The 22,924-nt window shown below is 37.6% G+C and overlaps 1 protein-coding gene and 1 non-coding gene across 2 annotated transcripts in view; both read right to left on the bottom strand.

The window, feature by feature from the left end:
* The window catches only part of GPR158 (G protein-coupled receptor 158), a 532,888-nt gene that overhangs the window by 279,945 nt on the left and 230,019 nt on the right, over positions 1-22,924 (bottom strand). The gene's annotated exons all lie outside the window — the stretch shown is intronic.
* Positions 21,915-22,021, bottom strand: LOC136307087 (U6 spliceosomal RNA). The gene has a single exon (XR_010725778.1). It is a non-coding gene; the product is annotated as a U6 spliceosomal RNA (small nuclear RNA).

A 22,924-nucleotide genomic window follows, 5' to 3' on the forward strand; every position in this document is an offset into this window, starting at 1 on the left:
TTACACCACTCACAAAAATAAACTCAAAATGGATAAAAGACTTGAATGTAAGCCGTGAAACCATAAGCATCTTAGTAGAAAACATAGGCAGTAAGCTCTCTGACATCTCTCGCAGCAATATATTTGCTGATTTGTCTCCACAGGCAAGTAAAATAAAAGACAGGATCAACAAATGGGACTATATCAAACTAAAAAGCTTCTGCACAGCTAAAGACAATAAGAACAGAATAAAAAGACAAACTACACAATGGGAGAACATATTTGACATTGTGTCTGATAAGGGGTTAATAACCAAAATTTATAAAGAACTTGTAAAACTTAATACCAGGAAGACAAACAATCCAATCCAAAAATGGGCAAAAGAAATGAATAGACACTTCTCCAAAGAGGACACACAGATGGCCGACAGGCATATGAAAAAATGTTCAACATCACTAATGATTAGAGAAATGCAAATTAAAACCACAATGAGATATCACCTCACACCAGTCAGAATGGCGCTCCTCAATAAAACAACACAGAATAAGTGGTGGCAAGGATGTGGAGAAAAGGGAACCCTCCTGCACTGCTGATGGGAATGAAGACTGGTGCAGCCACTGTGGAAAACAGTATGGAGATTCCTCAAGAAATTAAAAATAAATCGAACTGCCTTTTGACCCAGCTATACCACTGTTAGGAATATACCCCAAGAACACCATAGCACTGTTTGAAAAGAAGAAATGCACCCTCATGTTTATGGCAGCATTGTTCACAATAGCAAAGATTTGGAAACAGCCCAAGTGTCCATCAGAGGACGAGTGGATTAAAAAGCTTTGGTACATATATACTATAGAATACTACTCAGCCATAAGAAATGATGACATAAGATTTTTTACAACAACATGGATGGGCCTTGATAACATTATACTGAGTGAAAGAAGTAAATCAGAAAAAACTAAGAACTATATGTTTTCCATACATAGGTGGGACATAAAGATGAAACTCAGAGGCATGAACAACAGTGTTGGGGTTACAGGGTGGGGGGAAAAGAGGGAGGGGGTTGGGGGAGGGGAGGGGCACAAAGACCATGGCTTTTCAGCATTTGCCATATTCCCCCCTTAATCTATAGACAGACAGCAAATATTTACGTATGGTGTTCCCACTATAAAGACTGCTGTCTTAGGGACAAATGCTGATAAACTATTTCAGCAGTTCCTCCTTCTTCAAAGACTTATATGTCAACATAGAGCTCCATGTTTCATAGGACATACTCAAGCTCACTCCATGCTCCCTGGAGCTTTAGCACAAGGGAATGCCCCCCCCCCTTTTTTTTAGTATTTTTTCTTTTATTTATTTATTTTTTGTATATTTCTCAGGATGGGGATGGGGAGGCAGTCAGACAGACTCCTGCATGCGCCTGACTGGGATCCACCTGGCATGCCTACCGGGGGGAATGCTCTGCCCATCTGGGATGCTGCTCTGTTACAACTGGATCCATTCTAGCGACTGGGGCGGAGGCCATGGGACCACCCTTAGTGCCCAGGGTGGATTTGCTCTGGTGGAGCCTTGGCTGCAGGCGGGAGGAGAGAGACCAAGAGGAAGGAGAGGGGGAGGAGTGGAGAGGTAGATGGGCGCTTCTCCTGTCTGCTCTGGCCGGGAATCAAACCCGGGAATCCTGCACACCAGGCCAATGACTCCGACGGGTCTACCATATCATGCTTTTTACTTAAAAAAAAAATTTACATTTCTTTTGAATGCTGATGAACAGGAGACACCAAATCTTTTTCTCCTGCAAACTACTACCTTCCTTATTAGATCTAGCTAATAACACTGTTCTGTCTTTTTTCCAAATAGCTCCAGATATATGGAAAAGATTTATATAGGCGGATGGGGATCCTCAAACCCCTCAGCGAGATCTTCTGAGAATGGCTTTTAAGATACCAAGAGGCAGAAAAAGCCCAATAGAGATCAGGTGAACTACCAGCTTTTAGGATACACCCTTAAAGGCTCCAACGCCTGAAAGGGGTCTCATAGAATGCCATCTGGGTCCTGCTTCAATAGTGGAAACGAAGGTCATTGAGCTAAAGCCTGCCAGGCTTACATGCCTCTGCTGTGAGGAAACAGGGACACTGGAAGGTGGGCTTCCCCCTCGCTCCACTAAGGGAGGGTTCAGTCTCTTCCAGCCCTGCTCCAGCCACCTATGACCTAACCTTGCCCAGAATGCTGGGGTTTGCCACTGAAGGCTGAAGGTGCACAGGGCCGTCGGCCCCATCTACGACACTGTGGATGAGCCTAGGGTATTTCTTCCAAGAAGCAGGTAAACTGATCTCATTCACACAAGGGCCACTTAACTATGTTTTGCCTGAATAGTCAGGTTTTTTATTCTTCCCTCAAAGATCTCTGTTGTGGGTATTGATAGTCCTATTTTCTGCTGCTTTGCTTAATATATAGTGTTTCCTTTATCCCTCCTACCTCAATGCCCCACTCAGATTTCAGGCTGGGACCTACTCCTAATTTAGAGCTCTCTTTCCTCCTTTTGCCAACTTGTATTATGAATTTACCTTTGCCACCCAGCTTAGTGTATACCAAGGTTCTCTTTACCAGGCCACAGTCACAGAGCTCCAGGGAAAAGCAACCTGGTCTCAACTCTCCAGGCAGAGGAGAACAGAAGCTCCATATCCGTGCATGCTGCAAATGGCTTTTTCCAGTCTACCTGAATCATTACCAGCTAGAAGCAGTGGTCATTGGGACTTGGACATGAGCTGCAAAGTATAGAATGGTGACAACAATTCCAGTGCCATGCGGACTTTTCCTGTGGAGAACTTTCCTGGACTCCTGCTCCCTGTGACAGCTCCTAACAGACTGAACTGTGGTTGGGTTGCATTTTTCAGGGATTTGGCATGGTGATGGGGCCAACTTGGACTTGGTGAACATGTTAAGGACATTACTCTTTTAGGGATTCTTGCAAGAGTTTGCTTAAAGGCTTTTAATCACTGTAAAAAAAATAGAGGACTGGATGAAGAAGATGGGGCACATATACACCATGGTATACTATTCAGCTAGGAGAAATGATGACATAGGATCACTTGCAGCAGAATGGTGGAGTCTTGTTAGCATTGTGTGGGGTGAAATGGGTGAATCAGAAAAAAACAGGAACTGAAGGATTCTATACATTGGTGGGACATAGAAGCGAGACTAAGAGGCATGGACGGGAGTGTGGTGGTTACAGGGGGTGGGGGGAGGGAAGGAGGGAGAGGGGAGGGGGTGGGGTAGAGAGAGAACTGGATGGAGGGTGGCGGAGGATGATCTCTCTTCGGGTGATAGGTATGCAACAGAACTAAATGACAAGATAACCTGGAAATGTTTTCTTTGAATGTATGTACCCTGATTTATTGATGTCACCCCATTAAAATAAAAATTTATTTAAAAAAACACAAGAAAAACCAATCAAATAAACAAAAAATATTGATATGTCATCTTTGATGTATATCAAGGTTGGATGTCACCCTAAACAGAAGCCCCCACCTGATTCAAATGAAAAATAAAAATTCAAATACAAGGAGATAGTAGTTACCTTTACAACTTGACCCTTTGACCCATTTTTATATGACACCATTTGGTCCAACTCAGGGATCCTGAAACCCCCTCACATCTTCATGATATCTTGCATTGTCTGATTTTGGTGCTTTATCATTGTCCCAGGACAGACATCACCACCCTCAACCCCAGCTCCCCAGGACAGTTTAACATGAAAATAAAGTTGGTTACTTGCAACCCACTGCTGTAGGTTGAAACTGTCACACAGATTGGTTTAACCCTCTCTCTCTCAGTTTGTCTTGGTTGGAGACTTCTTAAAGGGGTCGTATGTGGGAGACATAATCCTTATAGCCTAGGGTTTAGTTTAAGACTAAACTCTTCTCCAGCCTCCTAATATTAAGAACTTCCACACACCCTTTTAAGACTAAGATCTTCTCAACACCCTTCTCAAAACTAAACTTTTCCCCAAATCCATGATGTGGGGTAGTACACTCTTATGAGAAATTCCCTTTATGCCTCAGATTAGTGGCTTTGTATCGGAGACTTCCTGCTTTGTATATTGACTTAAAGGCCTTAATTGTCTACAATATATAATAAAGCAAGACCAAGGTCTCTTGCTCTCTGATCTTGCTATCAGCATTGCAGAGGCCTCCCGATCCCATCCTCTTTTCCCGGTGAGTCTATTCCCTTAAATCCATGCCATTCTCCCTCAGGACCTGGAATTATTAACCGCACTGGTTCGCGGCAGTCGCAGTTTTATTCCAAATGTTAGATACTCTTCTTGAAAAAAAAAAGACAAGGTTTTAAACAGAATTCCAAGAGTACCTTCTCGTCACAAGCACACCTTGTACTTAGTAAAGATTTAGAGTGAGAGCACATGTAGGAGGCCAGCCTATCCCTGTAAGACACCTGTTCAGTCTCACAGTCTCTGCACGGGTGGCACCTCTCCCATGAGATTCTCATCTCACCTGGCGAGAGGTAACAATTTTCTTTCAATATTTTGGTAGCATTTCTACTATACATCTTATAATACTCATTTTAACTCATCTACAATCAATTGGACCAGGATTACCTGGCAGCCACATATTTGTTGAGTGAATTAGTAAATAAATAAATGCACATATTAATGAATGAAAGAAATTGAAATAAAAACATTATCATGAGCCCACAGATAGGAAAATACAGAGCCTTGTTTTATACAGGAGGACAAGAAAGGCAGGAGAATGCTAGCCAAGGTGGAGGAGAGGTCACCAATGGACATTCCCTCTCCAACATTTGGGTCTAATACTGAAACAACTGTCCTGTCTCCATGGTAACAAGTTCTCAGGAAATATTTAGAAAATAAATTTTCACTTCCCTGTCAACACACCCTTCCCTAAATTGTGAACATGGAGAAGCTTCCATTCTCTCACTTTTCCCACGATCGTCACTTCTAATCCTGGCCCTAATCCTTTCAAAATTAATATATAAAATTGGCCAATTGGATAAGTCAAAAAATGTTGTAGCTCTACAAATAGCATCTTCAATGTTATGCTTACACATAAAGAGCAGATTAGAGAGAAGTGAAAAAAAAAAAGAAAGAAAGCAATTCAAAGGAATCTTGAGTAAGATTTAGAGAAGGAACACTGTCAAGTATGTCAACTAGGGAGAAGAGGCACTAGGGCCATTGTAACTCATTTATCCAATAACCCTCTTCTGACTGCAATCCTGCCTGCCAACAAAATTTAATGACCATTTCTCCATTTTTTAAAAGATATTAAATTATATTAATAAGCATGAATTTCTGGATATTCATAATACATAGTCACTAATAGAAGAGATCACCCTTCCATGTCCCATTGATTTTTGCAAGTTAGGGTAAACCCAATTAAGATAAATCCTATTCTAATTCATCCTTTTTATTTTTTTTTAACTTTTTAAAAACTTTTTATTTTTAAGACTTTATTCATTTTAGAGAGACAGAGAGAGAGAGAAGGTGGGGAGGAGCAGGAAGCATCAACTCCCTTATGTGCCTGACCAGGCAAGCCCAGGGTTTTAAACTGGCGACTTCAGCATTCCAGGTCGATCCTTTATCCACTGAGACACCACAGGCCAGACCAAAAAAAAATATTCTTAAAGTTATAAGTTCTTTCAGACATACAAAAGAGAAAAGTTTGTTTATCAGAGATACTTGTAAACATATGTTTTATTTAAGCAAACCTTGTTAAATACATTTAGGCATTTTTTAGGTCAGTAGCTCAGCTCCAGGCCTAAAACTTAGATGTGCTGTATTTAAACTCCAGTTTCCTCATTCTGCTACTGCCCAGGATGCTGTAGAAGCAGCGTTGATTGCTCACAGGGATTGTAATCCAACAATTTTCTAGGTACCATATCACTAGCACCTTCCCTCAGGCTTCCCCCATTCAAATGTCTTGCTGCTCAAAGCCCTGGCATTGTTATAATGGATTATGACACCCTATACCTCCTTTGGGAGCTTTTTGGAATAGGATTTGAACTATCTCAGCCTTAGTTTCCCTGTCTGTAAAATAAGAAAAGCACTTATTAAGACATCTTATGTAGCTGAAGTAAAACTATGGTGAAAATTATATAAACCAGCAGATTTCAATTTTTACCAAAGTAATTTAGCTAATATTAATAACCTTATAAAACCAAGCAGGTTATCATTTGAAAATTTGCATTATTAACTCCATAATTATAAGGATTATATGAATAGAATTGATATCTATGTTTAATCAACAAATCTTTTACTTCTTTCCTTTGCAATATTTTAATCTGCCTTATGTTTAAATATTTGAGTCATAAAAATACAAATGGCAGCTTTATAGAATTACTAGAATTATGGACATTTTCTAGACTTAGGTTTAGAATTTATACGGGGGGGGGCTCTTGTTGCCTGATTTCCTGAGAGATTAAAGTACTACAAAGATGCCTTTATCTTTTGTCCTATGTTAGAAGTCAGAAATATTGTCAACACAGTAAGATGGGCAAGAGAAAGGCTTCCATCAGCAGAATTCTCACTGGCCAGCCGGCAGGAGGGTCCTTTTTGTCTCTGTTTGCAGAATATTGCCTGAGGGACCACTAAAGGGCAGGTTAGATGTTCTTCTGTGGCACAGAAGACAGAGAGAGTTTGTTCTTAGTTACATGGCAAATGGACACTGGCTTCTATTTCAAAACAGGGTGAAGTAGAGCAAACAACATGCATTCTGGAGAAAGAAACTGCATTATTTGAATATAATAACTATGAATGAAACCAGCATTTCTATGCTTACTGATGGTACAAATGCTTTATGTTTAGATATTTAATTTTTTATTACAAAGCATTTGGAATATTTTATCCAGGAATGAGTCAAACCAGAAAGCTGGAAGAATCTAAAAGTCTGCAAACTTTAAAAAAAAAAAACAACACTTAATTTTAATTTGTCTCCAGCCCCAACCAAAATAATACAAAAAATGCCAGAGAATTCTCCACATCTTTAAATTTTGAGACATATTTCAGTTTAATACTGCAAAATTAGAAGAGTGTTTCCAGCCGCTAATCCTTTAAAGTGCTGAATCCTGATGAATGCTGCTCCTGAGGAGAATGCCAAGCACAGAGCACCAATGGAAATACAGACCCAACTAAAGCAAATAGGACCCAGTAGCTCCAGATTAATGTAGCAGGTCTGAGTTAGCCTCTATTATATCACTGATTTTCTTTAATATGTGCAATGATCTTAAGTAAAATACCTACTTTAAAATAAGGATTTTTTTTCTATTTCCTGAGAATATGCTGACAACTTTTAATGATTCAAAGTCCACAGTGTCTGTGTATCTTCTAACAAGGCAAATAATCACCTGCTAGGTGTTATATAAGTTAAACAATGTCTTTCACAAAAATGGCCTAGGAAACACCTGCCTCAGACTTGACAAGGGTACTTGTTAAGCTTTCTGGGACCCATTTAGATTTATTAATTGAAAATATTTTTAGAATTAAGTCCAGGAATTTTAATTCTTCAAAAGCACCTTAGATGATTTTTATTTTGTATTCTGAAGTTTAAAAACTACTAAACAAGATTTTGATAAATCAAGGAGGAGTTGAAAAATCACCAATTATAGGTTTTTATGGCCTAAATAGAAATAGAGCCATACATTAAATAAGTCATGTGATATTAATTAGCATTATTATCTTTGTAAGCAGAATAATTAAAATATGCTCATAGATTTAGGCAATTTAACACCCTCCTAATGACATACAGATAATAACAGATGAAGTCAAAACAGGTCTTGCACTCATGGACATAGATAAAAGTGAAGTGGTTACCAGGGGAAGGGAGCTATGGGGGAACGGGATGAGAGAGGGGGAGGATGGGTGAAAAAAGGGACAAATATAAGGTGACAGAAAATGATTTGACTGTGGGTGATGGGTACACAACATAATCAACAGTTCAAATGCCATAGAAATGTTCACCTGAAACCTGTGTACTCTTATTTATCAATGTCACCCTGTTAAAGTTAATTTTCTAAAAAAAAAAAAAGAGGTCTTTCATATTCGGGGCTTTTTTGCAATTTAAAACTTATGAATTATCCCAGGTTTGATTCCCAGTCAGGGCACACAGGAGAAGCCACCATCTGCTTCTCTACCCCTCCCCTCCTTCTCTTTCTCTCTCTCTCTTCTTCTCCCACAGCTATGCCTCTATTGGTTCAAGCACCAGCCTGGGCATTGAGGATGGCTCTGTGGAGTCTCTGCCTCAAGCACTAAAAATGTCTCACTTTTTAACAAGCTTAGCTAATAGAACAGGTCAGATAGAAGAGAGGATTAGTGAAATAGAAGACAAGCAACTTGAGGCACAACAGAGAGAAGAAGAAAGAGACTCAAAAATTAAAAAAAATGAGATAGCCCTACAAGAATTATCTGACTCCATCAAAAAGAATAACATAAGAATAATAGGTATATCAGAGGGAGAAGAGAGAGAAAATGGAATGGAGAACATACTCAAACAAATAATAGATGAGAACTTCCCAAGCCTGTGGAAAGAACTAAAGCCTCAAGTTCAAGAAGCAAACAGAACTCCAAGTTTTCTTAACCCCAACAAACCTACTCCAAGGCATATCATAATGAAATTGACACAAACCAACAGCAAAGAAAAAATTCTCAAGGCAGCCAGGGAAAAGAAGAATACAACATATAAAGGAAGGCCCATTAGATTATCATCAGATTTCTCAGCAGAAACTCTACAAGCTAGAAGAGAGTGGACCCCAATATTTAAAGTCCTGAAAGAGAGGAACTTTCAGCCACGAATACTATACCCATCAAAGCTATCCTTCAAATACGAAGGAGAAATAAAAACATTCACAGATACAGAAAAGATGAGGGAATTTATCATCAGAAAACCCCCACTCCAGGAATTACTAAAGGGGGTTCTCCAATCAGATACAAAGAACAAAAAAAGAACAGAGCCACAAGTAAAAGCTCCAAGAAGAACACAATAAAACCAAATTTAAACTGTGACAACAACAAAAAGAAAGAGGGGGAGAAGATGGAGATTAACAGTAGCAAAGGACGATGGAGTGCAAAAGTACTCACAAAATAGTTCGCTACAATGAACAGGGTAGGGAACCTTTTCATTACTTAAAGGTAACCACCATTGAAAAAACCACCACAGAAGCACATGAGATAAAAAAGATAGCAACAGAGGAAAGATGTATGGAATACAACCAAATAAAAACAAAAGATAGAAAAACGAAAGAGAAGGATCAAACAAGACACAAAACTAACAGAAAGCAAGATATAAAATGGCAATAGGGAACTCACAAGTATCAATAATTACACTAAATGTAAACGGATTAAACTCACCAATAAAAAGGCACAGAGTAGCAGAATGGATTAAAAAAGAAAATCCAACTGTATGCTGCCTACAGGAAACTCATCTAAGTAACAAGGATAAAAACAAATTCAAAGTGAAAGGCTGGAAAACAATACTCCAAGCAAATAACATCCAAAAAAAAGCAGGTGTAGCAATACTCATATCGGATAATGCTGACTACAAGACAGGAAAAGTACTCAGAGACAAAAATGGCCATTTCATAATGGCTAAGGGGACACTGAATCAAGAAGACATAACAATTCTTAATATATATGCACCAAACCAAGGAGCACCAAAATATATAAGACAGCTACTTATTGATCTTAAAACAAAAACTGACAAAAACACAATCATACTTGGAGACCTCAATACACCGCTGACGGCTCTAGATCGGTCATCCAAACAGAGAATCAACAAAGACATAGTGGCCTTAAACAAAACACTAGAGCACCTGGATATGATAGACATCTACAGGACATTTCATCCCAAAGTGACTGAGTATACATTTTTCTCCAGTGTACATGGATCATTCTCAAGAATTGACCATATGTTGGGCCACAAAAACAACATCAGCAAATTCAGAAAAATTGAAGTTGTACCAAGCATATTTTCTGATCATAAAGCCTTGAAACTAGAATTCAACTGCAAAAAAGAGGAAAAAAATCCCACAAAAATGTGGAAACTAAACAACATACTTTTAAAAAATGAATGGGTCAAAGAAGAAATAAGTGCAGAGATCAAAAGATATATACAGACTAATGAAAATGACAATACGACATATCAGAATCTATGGGATGCAGCAAAAGCAGTGATAAGAGGGAAGTTCATATCGCTTCAGGCATATATGAACAAACAAGAGAGAGCCCAAGTGAACCACTTAACTTCCCACCTTAAGGAACTAGAAAAAGAAGAACAAAGACAACCCAAAACCAGCCGAAGAAAGGAGATAATAAAAATCAGAGCAGAAATAAATGAATTAGAGAACAGAAAAACTATAGAAAAAATTAATAGAACAAGGAGCTGGTTCTTTGAAAAGATCAACAAAATTGACAAACCCTTGGCAAGACTTACCAAGGAAAAAAGAGAAAGAACTCATATAAACAAAATCCAAAATGAAAGAGGAGAAATCACCACGGACACTGTAGATATACAAAGAATTATTGTAGAATACTATGAAAAACTTTATGCCACTAAATTCAACAACCTAGAAGAAATGGATAAATTCCTAGAAAAATACAACCTTCCTAGACTGAGTCAAGAAGAAGCAGAAAGCCTAAACAGACCTATCAGTAGAGAAGAAATAGAAAAAACCATTAAAAACCTCCCCAAAAATAAAAGTCCAGGCCCTGACGGCTATACCAGCGAATTTTATCAAACATTCAAAGAAGACTTGGTTCCTATTCTACTCAAAGTCTTCCAAAAAATTGAAGAAGAAGCAATACTTCCAAACACATTTTATGAGGCCAACATAACCCTCATACCAAAACCAGGCAAGGATGGCACAAAAAAAGAAAACTATAGACCAATATCTCTAATGAATACAGATGCTAAAATACTAAACAAAATACTAGCAAATCGAATACAACAACATATTAAAAAAATAATACATCATGATCAAGTGGGATTCATCCCAGAATCTCAAGGATGGTTCAACATACGTAAAACGGTTAATGTAATACACCATATCAACAAAACAAAGAACAAAAACCACATGATCTTATCAATAGATGCAGAAAAGGCTTTCGATAAAATACAACACAATTTTATGTTTAAGACTCTCAACAAAATGGGTATAGAAGGAAAATATCTCAACATGATAAAGGCCATATATGATAAACCATCAGCTAACATCATATTAAATGGCACTAAACTGAAGGCTTTCCCCCTTAAATCAGGAACAAGACAGGGTTGTCCACTCTCTCCACTCTTATTTAATGTGGTACTAGAGGTTCTCGCCACAGCAATCAGACAAGACAAAGAAATAAAAGGCATCCATATCGGAAAAGAAGAAGTAAAGGTATCACTTTTTGCAGATGATATGATCCTATACATCGAAAACCCCAAAGAATCCACAAAAAGACTACTAGAAACAATAAGCCAATACAGTAAGGTCACAGGATACAAATTAACATACAGAAGTCAATAGCCTTTCTATATGCCAACAATGAAACAACTGAGAAGGAACTCAAAAGAATAATCCCCTTCACGATTGCAACAAAAAAAATAAAATACTTAGGAATAAACATAACAAAGAATGTAAAGGACTTATATAATGAAAACTATAAACCATTGTTAAGGGAAATCGAAAAAGATATAATGAGATGGAAGAATATACCTTGTTCTTGGCTAGGAAGAATAAATATAATCAAGATGGCTATATTACCCAAAGCAATATACAAATTTAATGCAATTCCCATCAAACTTCCAATGACGTTTTTTAAAGAAATAGAGCAAAAAATCATCAGATTTATATGGAACTATAAAAAACCCCGAATAGCCAAAGCAATCCTAAAGAAAAAGGATGAAGCTGGGGGCATAACAATACCTGACTTCAAACTCTATTATAGGGCCACGACAATCAAAACAGCATGGTATTGGCAGAAAAATAGACACTCAGACCAATGGAACAGAATAGAAAGTCCAGAAATAAAACCACATATATATAGTCAAATAATTTTTGATAAAGGGGCCAACAACACACAATGGAGAAAAGAAAGCCTCTTCAATAAATGGTGCTGGGAAAACTGGAAAGCCACATGCAAAAGAATGAAACTGGACTACAGTCTCTCTCCCTATACAAAAATTAACTCAAAATGGATCAAAGATCTAAACATAAGACCTAAAACAATTAAGTACATAGAAGAAGACATAGGTACTCAACTCATGGACCTGGGTTTTAAAGAGCATTTTATGAATTTGACTCCAATGGCAAGAGAAGTGAAGGCAAAAATTAATGAATGGGACTACATCAGACTAAGAAGTTTTTGCTCAGCAAGAGAAACTGATAACAAAATAAACAGAAAGCCAACTAAATGGGAAATGATATTTTCAAACAACAGCTCAGATAAGGGCCTAATATCCAAAATATACAAAGAACTCATAAAACTCAACAACAAACAAACAAACAATCCAATAAAAAAATGAGAAGAGGATATGAATAGACACTTCTCCCAGGAAGAAATACAAATGGCCAACAGATATATGAAAAGATGCTCATCTTCTTTAGCTATTAGAGAAATGCAAATCAAAACGGCAATGAGATACCACCTCACACCTGTTCGATTAGCTGTTATTAGCAAGTCAGGTAATAGCAAATGTTGGAGAGGCTGTGGAGAAAAAGGAACCCTCATACACTGTTGGTGGGAATGTAAAGTAGTACAACCATTATGGAAGAAAGTATGGTGGTTCCTCAAAAAACTGCAAATAGAACTACCTTATGACCCAGCAATCCCTCTACTGGGTATATATCCCCAAAACTCAGAAACATTAATACGTAAAGACACATGCAGCCCCATGTTTATTGCAGCATTGTTCACAGTGGCCAGGACATGGAAACAACCAAAAAGCCCATCAATAGATGACTGGATAAAGAAGATGTGGCACATATACACTATGGAATACTACTCAGCCATAAGAAATGATGACATCGGAACATTTACAGCAAAATGGTGGGATCTTGATAACATGATACGAAGCGAAATAAGTAAATCAGAAAAAACCAGGAACTGTATTATTCCATACGTAGGTGGGACATAATACTGAAACTAAGAGACATTGACAAGAGTGTGGTGGTTACGGGGGGGAGGGGGGAATGGGAGAGGGATAGGGGGTGGGGAGGGGCACAAAGAAAACAAGATAGAAGGTGACAGAGGACAATCTGACTTTGGGTGGTGGGTATGCAACATAATTGAACGACAAGATAACCTGGACTTGTTATCTTTGAATATATGTATCCTGATTTATTGATGTCACCCCATTAAAAAAATAAAATTGTAAAAAAAAAAAATAAAAATGTCTCACTTTTAAGCACGGCCCCAGGTGGGCAGAGCATCGGCCTCAGACAGGGTGGACCTCAGTCGGGTGCATGCGGGAGTCTATCTCCCCTCCTCTCACTTTGAAGAAAGAAAGAAAAAAAAAACTTATGAACTTGTTTATTCTTATATTCAGTTTTAAGCAGGTTGAGCAAAATAAAATGAATCTGGAAACTTATCAGGTTTTACTCATCAGCCTACTCTCTTCCTCTTCCAATTAAGACAAAATTTAGAAGCAAGGTCATGGTTTCTTTATCTCTAAAAATGACTGAACATCAAATTTTAGAAATTCTGGATATCTAGCGATTGTTTATAGAGGCCAACAATATCCATTTCTGCCTGACCTGTGGTGGCACAGTGGATAAAGAGTCAGCTGGAATGCTGAGGTTGCCGGTTCAAAACCCTGGGCTTGCCTAGTCAAGGCACATATGGGAGTTGATGCTTCCTCCTGCTCCTCCCTTCTCTCTCTCTCTCTCTCCTGTCTAAAATGAATAAATAAAGTCTTTAATAAAAATAATAAAAATAATAAAATAAAAAAAAAAACAATATCCATTTCTAATACCTGGGATTAAGAGGCTACTGAGGCATCTTAAACTCAACTCCATTATTGGCAAGATCCAAATTGCACCGTCCCAGAAAACAGGAGGCTTGCTATACATCTGAACAAAGTCTCATTCTGCTCAAAACAAAGACTTTCATTAACAGTTGATTGAATTTGATGAGTATTTTGTGTATTGGAAGACCTGAGAAGAGCAAGCCCTTCCTTAGGTGCAGAAAACTGGAGACCCACTCATCCCTAGCATAGTCCCTCCCCCTGGGGCTGAGTCTGACACAGGGACTTCTTTCTCTTCACCAGAGGCCCTGGGCTTCTGTAAGTGTAGTACAACCAAGAAATATACAAAACCATGAGCCCAGTGACAGGTAATATAAGGAATTTGAAAAATAAAAGAACTTAGTTCTCATTTCTAAACTGTAACTTACATACAACACACACCATGTCACTTTCCTAGGCACCTTCTTCCCCGCCAGGCTAAGAGTAAAAGGATACTAATCTCAGTTCCTGTATCATATTTAGCAAAAAAAGGAGAGATGTTGAAGGAAATACGGGGGAGGGTAGATGTATTTGGGGCAACACTAGAATCTATGTAAATACAATACATTAAAATCAATAATAAGAAAAAAAAGGGAGCGATTCCAAAGACAGTTAGAATGATTCTCTGAAACAACAGAAAGAATTGTTTTTTTAAATCTCCAAGAATACACACTAAAATTTTAATAGTTATTATCTTAGGATGGTAAGATAGAGACGCTTTTAATTTTCTTTATTGCATTTTTCTTTGCCATCTCAAATTTTACAAAAAAGCTAAATTATCTTTCTTATTTTTTAAAAAAAGAACCATATAAGACTCATGGACATAGAACAAAGTGAAGTGATTACCAAGGGGAGGGCGTTGGGGAGTAGTGTAGTGAAGAGGGACAAATATATGGCGACGGAAAATGATTTGACTTTGGGTAATGGACACACAACACGATCAACAGTTCAAATGCTATAGAAATGTTTACCTGAAACCTATGTGCTCTTACTGACCAATGTTACCCCACTAGGTGACACTTAATATTAGGTATGTATCAGGATCCAAAAAAGACAGAGGACTACAGAGATGAAGAAACAGTAAGGAACAGGAGAGGAAATGATGTAAGGATATGGGACTAACATAAAAGATGGAGGGTCATTGCTGGCATATAGGCTTTCTGATGCTCCTTTCAGCATTGCCAGGGACAAAGAATGAGCACACTCCTCAGGGCTTACTGGTAAAAGTGAAGTGGAAGAAATAAAAACATTATGAGTAATTTAGCACACTATTCTAAGGAACTATTATCTGAGGAATACAATAAATTATACTTGGACAGGTGTATATGCTAGAGTTTAGCATATTTCAAGATCTGTAAGTATGGTATGTTTGTGTCACAAAAGATGCTAGAAGAGAAGATAATTCAAGAGCACCAAGTACTAGGAAATCTGTCAATTACATCATAGCTGGGTATGGAGAGAAAACTGGAGGCATTTAACAGGACAGGGGTCAGAAATTAAGTTCTTCATAGGCATAGATTTTCATTTGTTTGCAGGTTTGTTTGCTTTTTATCCCCAGAATACATTTTAAGGATGAACTGAACTTTGGATAAATGCTGCAAAATATTGACACATCTGTAAAATGGTGTCAGGATGAAATCTAGAATAAATAAGACCTGGGAAAAAAAGACTTAAAATAATGATTTATGAAGGAGAGGGGGAAATTACCAGTTTGCTCATGCCAAAAACAGAGAACAAAGGAATTTCCACTGACAATAATATGATGGTACAGATATTTTGATGACTACTCTACTATAGTACAAATAAATTCTTACTAAAATATACCCTTGTTCTTTCTCCTTTCCTTAATCCTCTTTTTTTGGATTCATTTTTTAATTATTTAATTTTTCTTATATGTTGCTTCAGAGTTATTCATCCCTTTACTATTACTTTAGATGTTGCCCCAGACTTTATCTTTCTTTGACTTATCCAAATCTAACATAAATTGTCCAGACAATTTACAGACATTAAAATACACAATTAACTTCCCTACCAATTTATATTCTATCACATTTTAACAGAACATCATTATTGTTTAGTAAACCAATATTCATTTACCCATGTTCAATGTTTCTACTCCTTGCATTTTTCCTGTATCTCCACACTTCCGCTTGTTACCATTATCCTTCTGCCTAAAGAAACTTGTTAATATTTTTTTTAGTGCTGCTCTGATACTGATGAATTTTCCGTCTTTCCTGATCTTCAAATGTGTTTATGTCATTTATGAAAGATACAACATTCAAAATCAGCACTTATTGTCTTTTGGCATTTTGAAGATGTTATTATATGGTCTTTTGGCTTCTAGCCTATATGATAAAAAGTTAATTGTCAAGTCTTCCATAATTTCTTCAAATATTACTTTTGGTTCATCCTCTTCCCCCTGTTCCTCTAGAACTTCAGTTGCACCTGTGGTGCACATGATCGTATATTCTCTATGTTTCTAAGCTTCTCTACATAGTTCATCCTTTGTTCTACACACTTCATGCTGGGCAGCTTCTTTTACCTCTCTTTTAATTCATTAACTTTTTGTTTCAGTACTTTAATATGATGTTAGATCTAAATATGGGGTTCTCAATAGTTAATTCAGTCATTGTACTTTTCTGTTCTAGATTTATCAACTTGATTCCTTTTTTTTCTAGTTTCCAGTTTTCTTCTGGAATTCTTAATCTTGTTATTTAATTACTTGAACATACTAGGTAGACATAGTTATTTAAAGTCTTTCTCTGATTGTAATTTCCCTGTTTAACATATACATTTAACAGTCCAAATAATTTTTATAAGCCTTTTAAGCTTGTTGTGGAAATCCCACTTCTAGCCAACACATTACAGCTTATTTCAAACTAACCTTCTTGCTGAGACTAAAACATTTAGAAAACAAGCAAACAAACAAAAACTCTAATTGTTTCAAGGCTTTGGAGAGCCACCAAAGCAACCAGAACTTGAGAGGCTAAGATCCTGAGAAAAAGAATTTCATTGAGTGATTGTACTAATCACCACATTTTCCCCCTTCAAGACCTTTGCAAGTTTGTATCAGGGGAGATAGAGTTCAAACAAAATATATGTAACCTAGAGGCCATATTGGACCTGTGGAGACAAACACAGTGCTTCTAAGGAAGGCAGACATGAGGGACTAAGGCACAAAATCAGAACTAAAAAGAAGTAAACTAATATTCTGTAAGCATTTTCCCAAAGGTAATTCTAATCTCTAAATTATACATGTAAAAGCAAAATGAATGAAGCAATGTATAAAATGATCATTTTTTAAGAAAAAAATTGAATTTATTCCAGAAGTATAAAATAAGTTTAATATTAAAAAATAACCCATTCAATATAGTTCACCATGTTAAAAAATATAGTATAAAAATTATATGATCATTCATGGTGGCCAAGATATTGAGGGACAAACCAAAGTGCCCCTCAATAGAGGATTGGATAAAGAAGATGTGGTACAGCCCTGGCCGGTTGGCTCAGCGGTAGAGCGTCGGCCTAGCGTGCGGAGGACCCGGGTTCGATTCCCGGCCAGGGCACATAGGAGAAGCGCCCATTTGCTTCTCCACCCCTCCGCCGCGCTTTCCTCTCTGTCTCTCTCTTCCCCTCCCGCAGCCAAGGCTCCATTGGAGCAAAGATGGCCCGGGCGCTGGGCATGGCTCTGTGGCCTCTGCCTCAGGCGCTAGAGTGGCTCTGGTCGCAATATGGCGACGCCCAGGATGGGCAGAGCATCGCCCCCTGGGGGGCAGAGCACCGCCCCTGGTGGGCGTGCTGGGTGGATCCCGGTCGGGCGCATGCGGGAGTCTGTCTGACTGTCTCTCCCTGTTTCCAGCTTCAGAAAAATGAAAAAAAAAAAAAAAAAAAGAAGATGTGGTACATATATACAATGGAGTACTACTCAGCCATAAGAAATGATGACATATTGCCACTTACAGCAACATGAATGGACCTTGAGAACATTATATTGAGTGAAATAAGTAAATCAGAAAAAGCTAAGAACTGTATGATTTCAAACATAGGTAGGATATAAAACTGAGACTCACAGACATAGACAACAGTAAAGTGGTCGCTAAGGGGAAGGAGAAGGGGGGAGGGGAGTAAACAGGGACAAATATATGGTGATAAAAAATAATTTAACTTTGGATGACAGGCACACTTCACAATCAACAGTTTCAATGTTATAAGAGATGTTCACCTGAAACCTATGTACTCTTTTTGATCAATGTCACCCATTATTTGCTAAATTTAAAAATATTTTATGATCATCCCAATAGTGCACAGAAAAAGTATTTGATAAAATTCAACTCCTTCATGACAAAAGCATAGCAAATAAGGAAAAGAAAACTTCCTTAATATGATAAATTCATCTACATAAAGCTTTCAGCAAACATTATACTTCATGATAAAGTATTAAAGGCTTTCCCACTGAAATGGGAACAGGACGTGTGCTGTCTTTGTATGAACACTTCTATTCAAGTTGTAATGGAGGCCCTGGCCGGTTGGCTCAGTGATAGAGCGTTGGCCTGGCTTGCAGAAGTCCCGGGTTCGATTCCCGGCCAGGGCACACAGGAGAAGCGCCCATCTGCTTCTCCACCCCTCCCCCTCTCCTTCCTCTCTGTCTCTCTCTTCCCTTCCCGCAGCCAGGGCTCCACTGGAGCAAAGATGGCCCAGGCGCTGGGGATGGCTCCTTGGCCTCTGCTCCAGGTGCTAGAGTGGCTCTGGTCACAACAGAGTGACGCCCCCGAGGGGCAGAGCATAGCCCCCTGGTGGGCAGAGTGTCGCCCCCTGGTGGGCGTGCCAGGTGGATCCTGGTTGGGCGCATGCGGGAGTCTGTCTGACTGTCTCTCCCCGTTTCTGGCTTCAGAAAAATACAGAAAAAAAAATTGTAATGGAATTCCTAACCAATGAAACAGGAGAAAGACAAACTGAGGTATGAGAATTCGAAAGGAAGAAATAAACATACTATTATTCAGAGATGACAACACTGTACATAGGAAGGCAAAAGGAAGCACAAATAACTATTAGAATTAACAATCAACTTCATTTCTATATACTAACAATAAGCAGCTAGAAATAAGTTTTAAAGTATTTTTGGATAAAATTAATACTCAGAAATCAGATGCATTTTTATACACCAACAATGACCAGTCAGAAAGAGAAATTAAGGAAACAATCCCCTTCACTATTACAACCAAAAAAATAAAGTACCTAGGAGTAAATTTAACCAAGGAGACTAAAGACTTGTACTCGGAAAATTATAAAACATTGATAAAAGAAATCAGGGAAGATACAAAAAGTGGAAGCATATACCATGCTCATGGTTAGGAAAAATAAACATCATTAAAATGTCTATATTACCCAGAGCAATTTATAAATTCATTGCAATACCAATTAAAATACCAATGACATACTTTAAAGATTTAGATCACATATTCCAAAAATTTATATGGAACCAAAAGAGAACACGAATAGCCTCAGCAATCCTGAAAAGGAAGAATAAAGTGGGAGGTGTCACACTTCCAGATATCAAGTTATATTATAAGGCCATTGTACTCAAAACAGCCTGGTACTGGCATAAGAACAGGCATATAGATCAATGGAACAGAACAGAGAACCCAGAAATAAACCCACACCTTTATGGACAACTGATATTTGACAAAGGAGGTAAGGGCATACATTGGAGCAAAGACAGCCTCTTTAATAAATGGTGTTGGGAAAATTGGACAGCTACCTGCAAAAAAATGAAACTAGACTACCAACTTACACCATTCACAAAAATTAACTCAAAATGAATAAAAGACTTAAATGTAAGCCATGAAACCATAAGCATCTTAGAAGAAAACATAGGCAGTAAACATAGGCAAATATCTCTCGCAGCGATATATTTGCTGATTTATCTCCACGGGCAAGTGAAATAAAAGACAGGATATAAACAAATGAGACTATATCAAATTAAAAAGCTTTTGCACAGCCAAAGACAACAAGAACAGAATAAAAAGACAAACTACACAATGGGAGAACATATTTGACAATATGTCTGATAAGGGGTTAATAACCAAAATTTATAAAGAACTTGTAAATCTCAACACCAGGAAGACAAACAATCCAATCAAAAAATAGGCAAAAGAAATGAATAGACACTTCTCCAAAGAGGACATACAGATGACCAATAGGCATATGAAAAAATGTTCAACATCATTAATCATTAGAGAAGTGCAAATTAAAACCACAATGAGATATCACCTCACACTAGTCAGAATAGCACTCATCAACAAAACAACACAGAATAAGTGCTGGTGAGGATGTGGAGAAAAGGGAATCCTCCTGCACTGCTGGTGGGAATGCAGACTGGTGCAGCCTCTGTGGAAAACAGTATGGAGATTCCTCAAAAAATTAAAAATCGAACTGCCTTTTGACCCAGCTATACCACTGTTAGAAATATACCCTAGAACACCATAGAACTGTTCCAAAAAAAGAAATGCACCCCCATATTTATGGCAGCATTTTTTCACAATAGCAAAGATCTGAAAACAGCCCAAGTGTCCGTCAGAGGACGAGTGGATTAAAAAGCTTTGGTACATATATACTATGGAATACTACTCACCCATAAGAAATAATGACATCGAATCATTTACAATAACATGGATGAACCTTGATATCATTATACTGAGTGAAAGAAGTAAATCAGAAAAAACTAAGAACTATATGAATCCATACATAGATGGGACATACAAATGAGACTCAGAGACATGGACAAGAATGTAATGGTAACGGGGGGTAGGGTAGGGTGTTGGGGAAGGGGCGAGGAAGGGGAGAGAGGGGGTGGAGGGGAGGGGCACAAAGAAAACCAGATAGAAGGTGACAGAAGACAATTTGACTTTGGGTGAAGGGTATGCAATATAATCAAATGTCAAAATAATCTGGAGATGTTTTCTCTGAACAATGTACCCTGATTTATCAATGTCACCCCATTAAAATTAATAAAAATAAAAACAATATTAATATATATAAAAGAGTATTTTTGGAATAGTATCAAAACATCGAAAACTTAGAAATAGATTTCTAACAAAATATGTGTAAGACCTCTAGGAGAAAATCATAGCACATCACTGAGAGAAAATAAAGAACTAAATAAATGTTAGTGGGTTAGAAGACTTTATATTGTAAGGAAGTTAGTTCTCTGTATATTGATATATAGGTTAAACACCAATCAAATAGATTCACCACTCTATAAATTTAATGCAATAAAAATTTCAGCAGGGTTGTTTTTCTGGTATAAGTGATCAAGCTCTTTTAAAAATTTAAATAGAAATACAAACCTTTAATAATAATAAAAAACAATTTGAAGAAAGAACAAAGTTGGAGAATTTATAGCACATACCATTAAAAATATGATGTATTGGTACACGGATAGACACCAGACACATGAACAGATTAATAAATATGCTTCTATCTGATTATGTCAAAGCTGCCTTTGCAAAACACTGGGGTTAACTGAATACACATATGAAAATAATATGCCTCACACTTATACAAAAATCAATTCCAGATGGATCAAATAAACAATATACCTTCTAAAGATAACAGAGGAGAATATCTTCATGCCCTTAGACTAGGCAAAAATTTCTTAGTAACAACACAAACACAGTATAAAGGAAAAGGTTGATAAATTGGACTTTATTGAAACAAAAACCTTATTTTTTTCTTTTTTAAGTTTTTATTTATTGATCTTAAAAGATAGAGAGAAAGATGAGGGGGAGGAGTGGGAAGCATCAGCTCCTAGTAGTTACTTCTCATATGTGCCTTCACCGGCCAAGCTCAGGGGTCTCGGACCAGCAACCTCAGCACTCCAGGTCGATGCTCCATCCCCTGTGCCACCACAGGCCAGGCAGGCTGTGTTGCTATAAAAATATGGAACGCTTCACAAATTTGCGTGTCATCTTTGCACAGGGGTCATGCTAATCTTCTCTATATTGTTCCAATTTTAGTATATGTGCTGCCAAAGCGAGCACCAAAAACCTTATTTTTGCACAAAAATTTCATTAGCAGAGTGAGAAGACAAGCTGTGTAGGGGAAAAAAATATTTCAATACTTGTAATAATTGACCAAGGGTATATATCTAGCATATAAAACAAATTTCTATATATCACTAATAAAAAGAAACCTATTTGGGGAAAAAATATAAAAAGACTTAAATATAAACTTCAAAAAATAGTACTCCAAATGTTCCATGAACATATAAAAAGGTACCCACCTTCATTAGTTATCAGAGAAATGATAATTAAAATAAGATGAGAAAGCACTACAGAATAGCAGATAGGCTAAAATTAAATTGAAAATATCTTATGTTGACAAGTATGTAGAGAAAATTGTACAATCATATATGTATGGAAGAACTATATGTTGATACAATTGCTTCAGAAAACTCTTTGGCAATATTTACTATAGAGGAACATTTGCCCACCATTTCACCTAGCACTACCATACTTGTGTACTCAATAGATGTGTGTGAATACATATGCACGAAAAGATGTGTGTGAGAATGTTCATAGCTACATCATTCATAGTAGACAAAAATCCAGCGTCCAGCTGGTAGAACGAATAAGTTGTGTTATATTCATGCACTGGAATACTAAGAAGGAATTAATATGAACTGCTATTGCTATGCATAACATGGGTGAATCTCACATTCCAAATTATTAAGCAAAAGAAGCCAGACACAAAAGGCTGCGTAGTGAATCAAATATATATCATTCAAAACAGGAGACTTTAGTTCTGGTGTTGGAAAAGTGGTTACCTTAGGCATAGGGGGATGGTGTTGATGGAGGGGGGTGGTTGAGGGGGGGAGCACAACAAGGATCCTGAGAAGTTAATAATGTCCTGGATTTTAATCGGGTGGTGGTTCACTTTACAAA

Source organism: Saccopteryx bilineata, chromosome 5, assembly GCF_036850765.1.
Source record: "Saccopteryx bilineata isolate mSacBil1 chromosome 5, mSacBil1_pri_phased_curated, whole genome shotgun sequence".
NCBI lineage: Eukaryota > Metazoa > Chordata > Mammalia > Chiroptera > Emballonuridae > Saccopteryx > Saccopteryx bilineata.